At 44.2% G+C, this 12,320-nt stretch overlaps 1 non-coding gene across 1 annotated transcript; it reads left to right on the top strand.

The window, feature by feature from the left end:
* Positions 1–6,106: 6,106 nt before the first annotated feature.
* LOC150008451 (small nucleolar RNA SNORA8) lies at positions 6,107–6,245 on the top strand. Its single transcript, XR_016511571.1, has one exon. It is a non-coding gene; the product is annotated as a small nucleolar RNA SNORA8 (small nucleolar RNA).
* Positions 6,246–12,320: the final 6,075 nt, after the last annotated feature.

Genomic DNA, 12,320 nt, shown 5'->3' on the forward strand with positions numbered 1-12,320 from the left:
GGAACAGAATTCGATTGAAAGGCAAGAGGGGTCCTCGGGTCAGAGTTAGGTTTCAGTGAAAACAAGGAAGCAGAGATTTAGTGAAAAGGGTGAGGACTGGGGGATTTGTTTTTCATGGAGTGTGTGTTCTAGGAAATCTTGGAGTCAGTCTTATGAAACAAGATGGGGTCGGAGCAATGAAGCATCAAATTGTCAGAGAAGATAGATATTCAGAGGATCTTTCATCCTGGACAGGCACCGGGCTACGGGACTGAGAGGCTTAGTGGGTTCATGTGGCCTTGAGGCACCCGCCTCTAGTAGCCTGGGAAGGACTCAGTCCTCCAGTAGGAGACTGGACCAGAGAACCAGGGATTCCCATCAGCTGTCTCCTGTGACTGAAAGAGCATTTATGACATTGTGCCTGCTTCAGTGAAAATATAATAACTGTCACAGGCAAGCCCACATTTGGGTCCCTCAGAGTACTTCAGGTTTTATCTGGCCCCTAATAGGCACTTAAGGAATATGTAATGAGTGAATAAAAATGTGCCCTCCCATTGTATTACTTGCTAGGACTGTACTTGGTGGCTTAAACAGCAGACATTTGTCTCATGGTTCTGGAGGCTTAAAGTGTGAGATCAAGGTGTCTGTAGGGTTGGTTCCTTCTGAGAGCTGTGAGGGAGAATCTGTTCTGTGCCTTTCTCTCAGCTTCTGGTGGTTTGCTGGCAGTCTTTGCTGTTTGCTGGCCTGTAGGTGCCTCACCCTGATCTCTGCTTCATGTTCAACGGCACTCTCCTTGTCTCTGTCTTCACAGCACCTTCTTCTTCTCCTTCTTCTCCTCCTTCTCTTGCTCCTTTCCCTCCTCCTCCGTCTCCTTCTTCTTCCAACAAAATTAGTCGCTCTTATTTAAAAGAAACATTTAAAATAAGTGTGCAAAATTAAATTTCACGATTAAATACACATAAAAGAAGCACACATACTTTACATGGAAGCTTACATACAAAGTTAGTTGATTACATGACAATAAAAGAACTGGCAAAACAGAACTTGCTGCTGCAGATTTTAAATGTTTGCAACCTGAAATCAAAACCATAAATTAGGTTTCTTTCAAGGGAATTTAAGAAAATCAAATATAGACATTGAGCCCATAACCTATTTTAGTTACCAAATGTTAGAAAAAACTGTTATGTGCTTTTTATTCTCAAAACGTTAGTGTGCAGCTAGCCGTTCTTACAAATGTCGGGGAGAGAAAAATGTAGCGAGATGGGGACATGGCAACAGGGCTAAGGCATCCCGCTCTGCCCTGCTGATGTGGTAAACGTTTCCCGTCAAATCCTCTGAATTAAGGGACGCTTTCTCCTATGACTAATTTTTAGTCTATGCTTTTCTCTGTTCCCTGCACACAGCAGGAAACTCCAGAAATTTCACCAGGAGACCCCAGCACCCTGCTCACCGGGTAGGCCTGGCACTTGCCTCAGTTCCAACATGTCCACCTGAAAGACAGGACGCCAGCACGTGTGCATGTATGACCAACCACAGCGTTACAACCGGCGCAAAAGGGACTGCGACGGGGACTCACGAGGGAAATACCCACCTTTGTTCTCTAACACAGCTGCATCTCTTTTCTTTATGTGCAGATGGGAGTTAATTCCTTTCTCCTTTTCTGAGGCAAGCTGCTGGTTGGTAATATTATTCTATTTAAATCTGGTTATAACGTAAGAGCTGACATTTACACATCTGTTCATTTCCCCATTCTAGACTCGGTGAAATTGATGGAATCTGTTCCAGAAACAAATTTCGATTTGTTCATCCTTTTCTCCACCCAGTCCCTAAGTTTGTAGGGAGCCCCAACTCTAGGTGTGAGGAAGCGGTGAACCATTAAAGTTTGCATCACAGTTGAACTGCAGGTACCAAGTCAGTGGTCAGGATCGGGCTGTTCAGGGCCACTTGAGTGTCTACGGTGCCTCAGTGATTATTTTTCCTTTAATATTAGAAATGCGAAGCCTTGCTTAGGAAAACAGACAACCTGCTATGGCTCTGAGACCAAGATCCTGGGCAGTTCCTTCAGCACAAGGCCATCTTCTTATAAAGACACTATTCATGTTGGATGAAGGGCCTACCTGACTCCAGTATGACCTCATTTTTACTAAAATTATACCTGCCATGATCTTATTTCCAAATAAGGTAAAATCTGAGGTACTGCGGGTTAGAATTTTAACCTATGAATATTTTGGAAACACAGTTCAACCCCTCGCACTCATCTTTTTGAAATCTACCCTGTCAGAGTGTCCCATACATATTGTCTCTGAAATATGTGTTAAAGCCGCCCACTTCTCCCCAGCTCCTCTTCTACTCCCCAGGCCAAGCTGCTGTCAGCACTCAACGGGAATGACCACTATCGCCCATGGAGCTGGGTTCACATGTCTCATGTGCAGAAATGCAGCTTTTTAAATATTCCTTTAGCTTTACTGAATTTTTACCTCCAGCCACCATGGTGACTGAGGCAGGAAGCTCAATCTTGTCACGCCCATGTCAGCTCAGTGAAATTCAGTGATTTCTCAGTTTACTTGGGTTTAAGCTCAGTCATATTCAAGTATTTCTCCCTTTCTCCCTCCCTCTCTTTGGCAAGGCAAGGCTGTCCCTGCAGGGGCCACAGCATGGTGCAGTGGCGCTGAGGAGGCATCTGGATTCGTGGTCACTCTGGGCTGACATCTGTATTCCGCAGTGATGTCTGATCTCGATCGTGGGATTCTAGTGAAGACCCCCACCCCCTCCCCACGCACACACTGGTATTTGCTGAAGCAACCTGGGCCCACATCTTAGAACCATGCTGCCATCTGTTCTGTGTCTTGTCCTCATGTCTGCATACTCAGCAAGCTCATTCCCTGGAATCTGGGAGACTTTGGCTACTCTTCCTGAGCTGCTGGGATCTGCAGGGCCCTGGAGGGCTGCACCTCTCGCGCAGGGGCCTGAACACTTTGAAGAGCAATTGGTCCTCTGTGGGTTGATTTGCATGGATCGGCAGTGTCCCAGAGCTTCAGGTGGAAAGTCAGTCCCAGTCTCTTTTATTCCTGGATTTCCTGAAGCAAATTTGAGAGTTCAGTTGTTTTCACAGGACACACTACTGATTGACTATCCTTTCTTTGTCTGTGAGATGGTGAATATTAAGCCTCCTGTTCACCTTTGTGTCTTTTGTACTTGGCGAAGTGGCTGCCTGTTCTAGGTGCTCAATAACATATCTGTTGAATGAATGAGATTGTCCAGCTATCTTCTGGAGGGAATATGTGACATGTATTAGATGACATGTCTGAGGAGATCCAATGCAGTGGATAAATCAATGCACTGGAGGCAGCGCAGACCTTCATTCAGGTCCCAGCCCTGCCATTTGCTAGTTGTGCTGCCTTGGGCAAGTGACTTTTGCTCTATAAGCCTTTGCTTTCTCAGACACATATGGTGACCCACTTCATAGGTTGCGTTTGGGTGTAAATTAGGTAATGCATATAAAGAACTTACTATGCTTCCCATTGCTTAAGTAAGTGCACTGTAAATGGCTCCTTTTGTTATTACCGTGCCTTCTTTAGCTTCTGTGAACTCCTCAGAAGTTGCAGATAGAATGATTTCTGTGAGCTCTGAAGGAGGGACCAGCACTGCCAGGCCTCAGATCCATACCTGGCTGATCATGGAGTTGGGTTTATCAAACCAGGCTCTGGAAAGGAGGGTGGGAGAGCAGCCAGAGCTGATGATGCCTCCACCCTCGGTTCCCTGAGAGTGATGGTCATCCTGGGTTGGTGCTCCCACATCTGCTGGAAAGATGCATAATTCTGGCCATTCTTCATGCATTCAGATAGACAGTGAAAAAAGTTACCATGGTTGAAACACAAAAACTACTTATTTCCCTTAGAAGCCACTAGACAATGGATCTGGACTTCATTTTAATTTCCAGAAATAGCAGAGATAGATTAGGGAGGAAAGAGATGTATTTTCCTGGTGGGAGTTTGTTCTGAGGTTCAGGGTGTAAGCTGCTCTGTGAACGTTGGTCACGTGCTCTAATTACTGTAATGAAATAGCAGTATCTTGCTACCTTCTCTCCATTTTGCTCCTTGCCAGTGTGGTGGGACATCACTATTTTCTGTCTCTAGGTCAACTGGGTGCAACCTTAAGGCCTGCTCCTCTTTTCCACAATTAGGTCTCACTTTGTTGGGGAAACTTTCCAATGTGCCATTCTATTCTGAGCACAGCACTTTTATTTTTATGGAGGAAACTGAGAGAAGTCTAGCAAGTCTGAAATGGTAGGTGAGTTGGCAAGGAATACTGACCTCCTTGTTTCTAAAATGCACCAGGGGAAAAATAAAATCATACACGAGTAGGACCCACACACCAAAAATCAATCTTACTTTCATAGTGGAATTTTATGAAATGAGCAGTAATACAGAGGGCTGAGCCCCACAGCAACACCAGAGCAACTGGTTACCTTGGTTCACTATTTGTAAAATGGAGCAGCAATAACAATACCAATGAAATCAAAGTTAGTTAATTAAGCTCCTAACAGCAGTAACTGATAGCTTTGTTTTGAGCATGTTGTGTTGACGGCTGTTCTTCACAGCAACCCTTGGAGGTAGGTTTATTATTTCCATTTTACAAGTAGAAAAAAACCAGGGCAAAGGGAAGTTCAGAAAATGGCCCAAGTTTGTGCAGCCCGGCAGAGCAGGGCTGGGATTGGGACCGTGGTGGTCTGGCCCACATCAGCCTGATCCTAACCATACTCTCATCCGGCCACCATTCCAAAGACCCGCACAGCCACTGGTGAGGGTGAGGTCGTCCTCTGCTAGAAGGGAAGAAAGCAGTTCTAGAAAAGTGCATTTTCTTGCTAAAGGAAGATTTGCTCTGTACAGGTCCAAATCTAATGTTAGCCGCTTGAGGAAGTCTCTCCATACACATCTCGCTTTTCCTCTAATCTTAAACAGAGTACAAAAATTGTCATAACTATTTATGCTCTAACATATTTAACCTAACATGCAGACTGTGTGCCCAAATTGTCCAAGTGCTTTGCCTGTATGATTGCCCTTTGAGTCTCCTACCAAGCAGATAGACAGGCACTGATATTGACCCCTTTTCTAAATAATAAAATAGGCACCGAGAGATTAAATGACTGGCCCTGTGTCCCAGAGCTGGGACCAAGTGTGGATTTGAACTAAGGCTCTGGTTTCAGGACCTGTGCTCTTACTGGCCAAGAGTTCTGAATGATGACCCAGGGGAACACTCAGTGCCCTGATGGCAGTGGGCATCTTGGCTACTTGTGAATCCTGGCCCTGTGCCAAGCACTGTACTGAGAGCTGATTGACTCTTAGCTCAGTGAGTTCTCTCCACCAGCCTAGGACTTAGGTACTGCTGTGATTCTGTTTTATTGCTTAGGGAACACAGACTTAGAGAGGTTAAGTGACTTCCCAACATCATTTGGCTAATAAGTGGAAGGAGTTAAGGTTCAAATTCATGTTTGTAGCACTGAAACTCATGCTCTTTCAGGTGCACATCCCTGCCTTTCAATGCTGGCCTTGATAAAAAGATCTTCAAACATTGTTGGTGATTAGTAGGAGGTCATCGTCCTGAGGGGCTGGGCACAAGCTCCTCTGCTGTCATTATCCTGTTCCACCGCTTCTGCCTGTCCCAGTGGCACAAGTCTAGGGCTCTCTCTCCCAGTAGTCTTGGGCTGGATAAGATGAGTAAAGGCTGAGAGGGCTGCTTGGTGTATCCATTTCAACATCAGGCTGAGCCTGTCATCTGGAACATGGTACCACAGCAGGGAGCAGAGAGATTGATGGGGGTTTGATACAAGCATAAAGGACCAGTCCAAAGGGAGTCAGCTGGATAAAGTCCAAAGTCAAGGCAGGTAAGGACAAAGAGCCACCCAATAATCATCCGAGACAGGTGTAGGGCCGTTGTTTATTATTCCACATCGCAGAAATTCTCTCTCGCCTCTTTCATGCTGGCAATGCCCTCCTTCCACAATAACGCCTGAAAATACCAGTGGATCAATTTTCCAGACTCCTTTGCAGCTACCTGTAACTCTAGAACAGAGTGCCAGCTAGTGAGATGTTAGGGGAAGTATGTTTTTGATACAAAGAGGGAGAATTGCATGGATGATATCTGCATTCAGCCATTTATTCCTTCTGGGTGTTCAAAGGTCAGTGCAATGCAAATTCAGTATCTGGCATTGTCGGTGTTCTTGGCTTCATGCATGTTACACCTGGTATTTTTTTACTGATACAGTATTTGTACAGTTTCTTACTGTTCAGTTAGACATAATCTTTGATAGAAACTATGCTTCTCTTCTTCTAGGGGTGGCTGGAATTGAGAAACCAAGCACATTCATCTACTTTAACCCTAACTGTAACTGACTGACATGACAACTGGGTTGAGCAAAAATTATTTTAAAAAGGATTAAGATTCAAACTCAGGAGGAAATAAGGCAGTGGAAGGAATCAGAACATGTGAAATTCCTTAAATAATAATCTATTAACTTTTCTTAAAGAACAGAGGGAGATATGTGAGAACACTGTCTCTCTCTATCCCCTTTTTTCCGCTCTGGATTTTGTTGTGTGAGCTACTGATGGAGTAAAAGCTGAGTGTAGCACTATGGAAGAACAGAAAACTGGTGACATAGCTGAGCTGCTGAAACAATGCAGGAACTACCTACCTTTGCATTTTGTTTTCTGTGAAAAAATGTGTTTAAGCCATTTTTATATTGAAGTACCCTAAGTAACATTATTTCAGACGGTTTCACTGGTTCACATGTATCTGTTGCAGGTGTCACTTGTACTGCTGGGCCACTGACACCCCCATTCAGCCAAGGCCATGCAGCATTACACGTGGACCCAGAGCCATGAACTGCAGATCTAGATGGCGCTTGAGGTGAACAAATGGAAAAGGTCACCGGGAAGGAAAAGCCTGCTGTTGGCTCCCTGTCTGAAGGTGCTCTTCTTTGCAACTGAGCTATGTTTCAAAGTTTTTGGTTCAATCATACCCTTTCCCTTCCTGCAGCCTCTAAGGTGTGTCAGGCTTCCAGACAATTTGTCTCTCCACAGCTTCCTTTGTTTTGCCATAATTGGCTTGTTTCATGGCTGATGAAGCAGTTTTAACCTTGAGTGATAAGATGTCCCATAACTTTTGTAGCATCAGCTGGTCATCAGCAGCTGTTTGAACTATGCCACTTACAAGCTCCAGGGGCCAGTCCTAAAGTCAGAACTCCCATGCAGTTTGGCTGCCTGATGACCATGCCAGAGGCAGAATCAGCATTCAGTAGTTTTGCACAATTCTCACTCTTTTTGGGGCAGCAACTGGTGTACAAAAAAAAAAAAAAAAAAATCTCTTAGGAGCCATTATTAGATAACACAGTTCACAGGTAAGGTTGGGACTCCAAGAGCAGTCAAGTGCCCCTTCTCACAGTAGCGCCAAGATTTTTGCTTCCATGGGGAGCAGGTCAGATTCATGCTAACAGAAGAACATGCCTTCTTCATGTAAAATCAGACATATTTTCTTTGGAGAAAAATTGGTCCTCATTCAGCAGACATGAATCTCTATGTTTAAAATGAGGTGTTCAAGAAGTGTGACTTTATTATTTTTTCCAGCTTTATTGAGATGGAATTGATGCTATGTAAGCTTGCAGTGTACAATGTAATAATTTGGTATATGTACATATTGTGAAATGATTATCACAACAAGGTTAGTTAACACATCCTTCACCTTATGTAGTTACAGTTTTGTTTTTTCTTTTGTGGTGAGAACTTTTAAGATCCATTCTCAGCCCTGGCTGCTGTGGCTCAATGGATTGAGTGTCGGCCTGCGAACCAAGTGTTGCTGGCTCGATTCCCAGTCAGGGCACATTACTAGGTTGCACGTCTAGTCCCCAGTTGGGGGCACCTGAGAGGCAACCACACAGTGATTTTTCTCTCCCTCTCTTTCTCCTTTCCCCCTCTCTCTAAAAATAAACAAACAAATAAATAATTTTTTAAAAAAGATCTATTCTCTTAGCAACTTTCAAATATACAATAGCTTAATTTCTATTTCCGATTTTCCCTGCCCCCAACACACAGACGCACTTCTGGCTTGGCTGTAACACACTGCCTTTCCTGGAGTTTTCCAAGTCTGGGAGCTCTTCAGTACCGAGGTGGGGACTCTTTCGGTCCTTGGAGACCGGCCCGCCCATATGTGGCTTGCTGTGAGACCATTGTCCAGCTCTCGTGGCCCTTAGATGTGGGGATTCTCTGCTGCTTCTAGGTTGTGCTCCACACACAGGCATGTTTGCTGAAGCTGATGCTAGCCCAGTCTGCCACAACACGCTGTGCAGTCGCTTCTCTCCAGAGTCTTTCTGATTTTCGTGCTGCTTCCAGGACTTGGCTTCATTTTGCTCTTAGAACCAACAGAACAATTGATCTCTCTCTCTTCCTTTTCTTCTTTCTTTACCCTGCCCTCCTGCCCTCCCTCCCTCCCTCCCTCCTACACCTCAACCCAAACCTAAAGGGAAATGTTTTCTAAAATTGAGGAAATTCTCCTTTCACCTTCCTTTCCACAGCTGAGTCTATGCTTAACAAATACCCCTTTGCTAAGGGCTTAGGCTTTTAAAGCAAAAGCCAGAAAGATCTGCAGGCCACTTCTGTTTCCATTTTGCCAGGTTCATACCAACTATTTAAATGCAAAGGCTGGGAGGTGGAGGATAGGAAAAAAAGGTACAAAATGAAAAGAAATCATAGACAATATCTCAGAATACTACAGAGCGACATTCCTCTGCTTAGATGTGCTTCCTCAGAAAGCGACTGGGGAACAGCGCTCTGTGGCCTCCCCACCCCTGGACTCCAGTGGGGGTGTCTCCTTTGAAATCTGGCAAGTCTGAGGGGCTTGATTGCCTCAGGCAGGAAAAGCAAGTGGATGTGTGGAGGCGGGGCAGGGGGTGGGAGGTTTCTTCTCAGCGGGGAAGTTAGGGGTTCCTGAAGAAAAGACTGAGCTCTGGATCCAAGGGCCTTCAAGGAGAGCTGTGGCCGGTGGTTGAGGTTGGATTTGAGAAGAGATGATGAGACAGAACCTTTTTTTTTAAAGTGTATTTTATTGATTATGTTGTTACAGTAGTCCGAACTTTTTCCTCCTTTACTCCCCTCTGCCCAGTAACCCCCTTCCCTCCAGTAATCCCCACCTGCCTTAGTTCATATCCATAGGTCATGTCTATAAATTCTTTGGCTGCACCCTTTCCTATGTCATTCTTAACTTCTACTTGTCTATTTTGTACCAACTAATTATGCTTTTTAATCCCTGCACCATTTCCCCATTTCTCCCTCTCACCCCTTCCAACTGATAACCCTCCAAATGATCCCCATACCTCTGATTCTGTTCCTATTCTGGTTTGCTTAGTTGGGTTTTGTTTTTATTTTTTAGATTCAGTTGTTGATAGTTGTGAGGTTGTTGTCATTTTAGTGTTCATAATTTTGATTTTCTTTTTCTTAAGTAAGTCCCTTTGACATTTCATATAATAATAGCTTGGTGATGATGAACTCCTTTAGCTTTACCTTGTCTGGGAAGCACTTAATCTGCCCTTCCATTATGAATGATAGCTTTGCTGAATAGAGTAATCTTGGTTGTAGGTCCTTGCTTTTCATTACTTTGAATACTTCTTACTAGTCCCTTCTTGCCTGCAAAGTTTTTTTTTGAGAAATCAGATGATAGTCTTATAGGCACCCCTTTGTAGATAACTCTCTGCTTTTCTCTTGCTGCTTTTAAGATTCTCTTTTTATCTTTCACTTCTGGCATTTTAATTATGGTGTGTCTTGGTGTGGTCCTCTTTGGTCTAACTTGTTTGGGACTCTCTGTGCTTCCTGGACTTGTATGTCTATTTCCTTCACCAAATTTGGGGAGTTTTCCTTCATTATTTTCTCATATAAGTTTTTAATTTCTTGCTCTTCCTCTTCTCCTTCTGGCACCACATGGTTTAAATGTTGGCACATTTAAAGTTGTCCCAGAGGTTCCTAAGCCTCTCCTCATTATTTTCAATTCTTGTTTCCTCATTCTGTACTGGTTGACTGTTTTTTTCTTCCTTATGTTCCAAATCATTGATTTGAACCCTGGTTTCCTTCCCTTCACCATTGGTTATGTGTGGATTTTCCTTTGTTTCACTTAGCATAGCCTTCACTTCTTCTCTTATGCATTTGCCATACTTAAGCATGTGTGTCAAGCCTGTGAGGATCTTTATCACCAGTGTTTTGAATTCTGTGTCTGTTAGGTTGGCTATTTTCTCATTTGTTAAGTTGGCTATCTTCTTGTCACTTAGTTCTCCCACTAGAATTTTGATCTGTTCCCCATTTTGGGCCATATTTCTCCGTCTCCTCATCTTGACAGGTTCCTGTGTTTGTATGCCTCTGTGTCTTAGGTAGAGCTGTTGCGCCTGTTAGGTTGTAAGGGGCAGAGCCTTAGGTATTCATCAGTACAGGGTGACCCATTTCACCACGTTGTGGCACTGTGTTTATGGGAGGGGTCTGAGAGGGAACAATGCTGCCTGTTCAGCACTCGCCCCTTTTCCAAGCACTTCTACCACTTCTGTATGAGACTGGTGCCTCTCTAGGGTTTGCTCTGGCTGCTGTTCCCAGAGTGGGTGAGTCTGCAGATGTTCTAGGACCATGGGGGTCAGGGAGGCTTTAAACAAGCAGACTCTGCTGAGAGACCAGCAGTTTCTTCCTCTGAACCAACCCCACTGGTTTGCATGGTCAAAAGCAATGAGGCTTTATTTTCCTCAGCACTGGGACCATGAGATGCACAGTCTGGTCTGGTGCTGGGAGTGCTCCCCAGGTGTCCCTCTCAACTTTTTAAAATGCATGACCACATTTTTTCTGGCCTGCCACTGCCACCACTCACTGCCACTGCCACCACACTGCATCCTCTCTGCCCCGGCTCTGCCCCTCCTACCTGTCTGGATGCATATTTCTTCTTATATCTTTGTTAGTTGGACTTCCATGTAGCTTGGTTTTCTGGAACTTCTGGTTGTCTCTAGTTTTGAGGTAGTTGTATGCCTTCTTAGTTGTGGAGGGAGACACAGTGTGTCTGTCTAGACCTCCATCTTCGCCAGAAGTCTCAAGACAGAGCTTTATAGTAAGTCATTCCTGCCTAAGGCCTAAGATTCTATTAGTGGAAGGAGGGGCGAGTCGTGATGTCTGGTCTTCCTACAATGCATTGTTCTGAGAGATCTACTTAGCCATAGCTTGTTGTGTGTTTTCTCCCAGAGAGTCAGGGAACATCTGCGGGCTGGTGTGGGGCAGGATGGTGACAACTTCTGGTCACCTCACCTCATGGGCTCCAGTCAAGACAGAGTTTAAAGTGCTCTGGTTACCACTGGCTGCTGACTGGTGTGGAGGATTCTGTGGACCAGATTTGGTCAAGATGATTTCTCATTCCTGAGGCCTCACGAGGCTGAGGTTGCTGATTTATCTCACTTCCATGGGTGGGCAAATGGCCTAAAGGGCAGGAGAAAGGGGCCTGGCTGTACTTGGGTTATGTATCTATTTATAAGTTAATATCTATTGAATAAAGCTCATGTGGCATCCAGGGAAGTTTCTTTCTTCCTTTCTTTCTTTCTTTCTTTCTTTCTTTCTTTCTTTCTTTCTTTCTTTCTTTCTTTCTTTCTTTCTTTCTTTCTTTCTTTCTTTCTTTCTTTCTTTCTTTCTTTCTTCTTCTTCTTCTTCTTCTTCTTCTTCTTCTTCTTCTTCTTCTTCTTCTTCTTCTTCTTCTTCTTCTTCTTCTTCTTCCTCTTCCTCCTCCTCCTCCCCATCCTCCCCCTCCTCCTTCTTCTTCTTTCTTCTTTCTTCTTTTGTTATACATAGATTAGTCCTTCCCTTTGAGAAGCTTAAAGTTTGGTAGAAGAGATGAAATTCTATACAGGTAATTATAGTTCTTAGCATGTGTGTGTGTCAACTATTTCTTATTTTTCTCATGTCTTTGCCCCCAACTTTCCTGGAATATTGGAAATGAGGCTCTGACCCACCCTGCCTCCTTTGAAGTGGGAGAAGTGTCTTACTTGTCTGTTTGCTGAGATGGGAAAAAAGTGGCATCTATTGTTCTAGATCAGCAATTTTCAACTGATCTGTGGTGGTGGGCACACTGGTGTGCTGCAAGGATTTTTCAAACATGCAACACCTAACTGTTTAGTCAGGGGCACTGACCTCTTGTCCTTTAGATTGTCAAATAAAAAAGTGACAACAGCCAACACAACAGTAACCATCTGGTGTGAATGAATAAAAATTATACCTATTGTTTCTCTCAGATTAGCAAAAAATACAATTTTTTGGTGTGCTGCAGAGTTTGAGTAGTTT

This window comes from Furipterus horrens, unplaced genomic scaffold (genome assembly GCF_987537825.1).
Source record: "Furipterus horrens unplaced genomic scaffold, mFurHor1.1.pri manual_scaffold_5, whole genome shotgun sequence".
Lineage (NCBI taxonomy): Eukaryota > Metazoa > Chordata > Mammalia > Chiroptera > Furipteridae > Furipterus > Furipterus horrens.